Source organism: Helianthus annuus, chromosome 9, assembly GCF_002127325.2.
Source record: "Helianthus annuus cultivar XRQ/B chromosome 9, HanXRQr2.0-SUNRISE, whole genome shotgun sequence".
Classification (NCBI taxonomy): domain Eukaryota; kingdom Viridiplantae; phylum Streptophyta; class Magnoliopsida; order Asterales; family Asteraceae; genus Helianthus; species Helianthus annuus.
Window position 1 is genome coordinate 111,953,127 of NC_035441.2, and position 4,115 is coordinate 111,957,241.

General features: G+C 32.9%; 1 long non-coding RNA gene across 1 annotated transcript; it reads right to left on the reverse strand.

Annotated features, from left to right (window-relative positions):
- Positions 1-252: 252 nt before the first annotated feature.
- LOC110874524 lies at positions 253-3,563 on the reverse strand. The gene is made up of 4 exons (XR_002556020.2): positions 3,354-3,563; positions 1,796-1,881; positions 1,208-1,298; positions 253-407 (listed from the first exon to the last, which is right to left on the reverse strand). It is a non-coding gene; the product is annotated as an uncharacterized LOC110874524 (long non-coding RNA).
- Between the last annotated feature and the right edge of the window lie 552 nt (positions 3,564-4,115).

Here is a 4,115-nt window from a genome sequence, read left to right on the forward strand (position 1 = left end):
TCGATTTAATTGGTGTAACGTGTATTACACGATAATCCTATGTGTTATTACAACACTTTAATCATACTAAACCATTACTATATACATCTACTTACCGGATTTGCGATCAAGCCTCGAACCGAACACTTTATTCTTTTAACCTTGAGCTCTGATTACCAACTTGTAAGACCCTTGCTATTATTTAACAGTTTCCGTATGGTTTACGAAAATAAATATGTAATTATGGATACACATATATTGAAAAATGCGGGTTTATTAAAACTTTTACGATTAAAGAACAATACAACGTAATGTAATTGAGTTCGCCGTTTAAAAATAACGACGAAACTATGTGCGGAAGCTTGTAACTGCATAGTGTTCGGTTCACTTCATTGCTTGATCGACACCCGGATGGTAGCTACATTCACCTAACATCAAAAACCAACTTAAAGGTTAGTTTTGATAACTTAAAAGCAAGTATAAACAAGTTCCATAACTTTTTATCTACAAGTCCGTTTCGCGTAATTCTTTTTTTTTTCCACGTTTCCGTAATTAAATTACGAATCCGTTTATCACCTCGATTTGCATAAAAATCTGATTTATAAGCAAACGACTTAAAAATCCTTTGTGTGATTATTTGACCCGTTACTTTTAACATCATACTACAAGTTTATTAACAATATTCATTGCTTATCGTTTTTACCCATTCCGGGCTTGCCAAAAATTAGCTTTTTCGCTTCCATTACAAGGTTTGTATTCGTGTTTACATTCACCGGTTTATTTTGAAATTTTCCAACACTTAGCCAATCTTAATCACTTGCTTTATTTTGACCCATTTAACGGTTTTTATGCATTTAAGCATCAATTTCACTCATCTCTTTTCGTACTTCACATTTTTACATTTAACATGTCTACTTATGTTTCACCACAACTATTTTTGTGGTGAATTAATACAATAAACCGAGTATTACTTTTCGGTTAGTCATTTTACTAAAAAGACCTATTCTTAGGCATTTGACCCACGAAAGTTTATGCCTATATTCTTATACGTATCAAAAGGGTTACATAATCATAATACAAGTTCCTAAACAATCTCTAGGGTTCGTTTGCCCGGTTTACCCAACGAGGGCTTTTTGGTCAATTTTAATCCTTCATTTTACAATGAAGGACTTTCGCTAATTAATTGACCAAGAATCGCATGTTTAACTAAAAGCTTGTTTATGCGTACCTGGCTCGGGTCAACATATAAACTCGTTTTATACCTTGCTTTTATTAGCCGCTACTTTATAGCGACGCAATTATCCACTTCCGGTTCACTCCTGTGAACATACGACTTAACAACCAACGTTAGTCAATATTGTCAAACGGTGTTATCACCACCATTTGACCCATTTGGCCTATATGACCAAACATTCGCATTTGTTTCAAAGCATGGTTTTTAACTACCCATTCCGGATTTTACCACAAAATTTCCTTTTTCTTACATATTTAACCCATTTCGGCTTACGCCATGGGTATCCATTTAATCTCAACTTATATTTAGTCATCACGTGACTAAATTACCCTTTTTACCCCTTTTTCCCATTTCTAGTTACGCTATTAGGTAACTTTAAGAAAACTTATAAATTCTTAGTCAATTCATGACTAAATTACCATTTTGCCTCTTTTTACCATTAACCATGGTTTTGATCGTTTTTATTTATTCCGACTCATTTCGGTTCATGTCGGAACCCATTTTTTTAAACATAATCCATTGTCATATTTATCACCTATAAAATAAACACGTACACTTAAATTGGGTGTAAGCTTTACTTACCTTGCATCCTTGCGAGCTTCATACTTGAACTTGTATCCATTTGACCCGTTCATTTCCAAGCTCCTACCAAGCTTGTCAGAGTCAAACTACCATATCATATCCACAACAAGATTAGATTAGTCAACCATTAACATGACCATCACACCTTATGGATTCACACACTTATTCATCAAATTATGTTATTTATTCAACAACTATTTTTTTTCCATAATTCTTTCAATTCACTAGCCGTTTGACCCATTAGTCAAGTTACTTATACAAACTAGTTAGTAAGTGATTTTGAACACTTTAAGCATGTCATATAAAGTGTTATTTGTTCCTAACAATAAATACTTAATGACTAAACAAGTATACACAATGATATGTCTTTTTCTAGATTAATAATAACATTATTAATGTGCAGCGATTTTCTATTCAGCTGCTGTAATCGACCATTATGACCCATTTAAAGTCCGAACTAGATTAACATGTTCAAAAATGGATCGTAGAAAACTTCAATACCTTCGCAAGAATTTAAGGTACACCTTCTAACGAATTTTCTATGATTTTATATGATTTTTATAAAATCAGCACAATAACTATATTTTCATTTTTCAATCAGCTTTTAAGTTTTCTGAACAGCTGTTTTAATTCACATTTTTGACCTATTTAACAACCACATTTGTTTCTTATGATTGAAAACAGTAAATATTTACTTCATAAGCTTTCCGAAAAGGTATAGAACACCCAAATCGGATAAACGGTTGATTTTATATGATTTTTTTAAGATTACTCAAAATCCATATAAAAAGCTACGGAAATCATGTTTAGGGTCCTTTCAAATTCGACCCAAACCATCAAATGCAACCCATTTCCATGACTATAACCCTTATTAAACTCTTGGTAATGGTTAGAAACCTATAACACAGTGATTGTAGGCTAAGAGATGTCAAAAACATCATCTATTTCAAGAAGTCATCATATGAATCCTAATTTTACCATCTTCTTAACTTCATCTTTGTCAAATTAAGAACTACAACTAAAATTAACATATATGCAAGTTCTATTTGGTGATTCTCATACACCATCATATTTAAAACCCGTAATATTCCATATCACACGAAATTAGTCAAATTAGCCAATTACTTGTTTCTTTCAAAATTTCAACATATAAACATTTGTTTAGGTATTTTTAACAAGCACCTAGCGGGCACGATTTCTATACCTCTTATTTAGTTCATTGCTAATCTTTTTAACCAAGTTTCAATCATTAAATCAAACCCTTATTTCTAGCATTCATAATCAATACCAAGACTTGTATCATAACATCAATTCTACACTATTTCAACATTGAAATTCAGTGTCCATCACATAATTACAACACCCACTTAACGCATGTATGGGTAATTATCAATTTCATAATTTTCATCACTAATTCAACAAGTTATTGATTAGGGTTTACTCCTAGACATGTTTTCATTACTAATTTCATCTAAATATCAATGAATCAAGTTCAGATTTTGATTTTTCATGTTCATCAAAATTCTAAGATGTAACCAAAAGATGAAATTTAACATACCTTGTGATCCCTTCGCTTAGGTGATCACTAAAATAAGCTTGGATTTCGATTTGAGACTGATTTGGCCGTCCAATTGCTTGATTTTTAGCTAGTTAGGGTTTGGTTGAAGAAAGCTTGTTCGCCCCCTGTGTAATCTACGACCAGAACACACACCAAGTGTGTGTTTTGGGTTTTTAATTTTTGTTTTAATAATAATTATTTTCTCACTTAACCCTTTTAGTCCCTCTAGTTTCTAAAAGTTATAAAAAGGTTACTATATCCAGTTCCTTCATTATTTTAAAACAGTTAACTAACTAGGTTGATATTCCTAGTTACTTAGTGGGTCCCGAGAGTTATAACCCGTTTTATTTTAACTTCCGTTAACTCGGGCTTCTTATAAACTTACTTCTTTTTTAAAGCATTTATTCTCCTTTTAATTAATATTAGGATTATTTGTTTAAATCCTAATATTCACCTGGTTAATTTTTCCACTAACGGTATTTTACCCGTTCATTAATATTAATGTGGTTTGACTATCAAACTTGTTTTTGGGGTGTTACATATGGGAGGATGGAACATGCCAATGTGGTGCCATCTGTTTATCCAGACTTTCACAGGGGCTGCTCGCGCCTAGTTCGATAGCCTCCCGCCTGGAAAGATCACATCATGGGTCGACTTCAGAACCCAATTTGTCAATCATTTCAGCCAGCAAAGACGTTACCAGCGCGACACAGCTGAGGTAACAGACATCTGGCGCAGAGACAACGAGGGGCTAGAAGATTT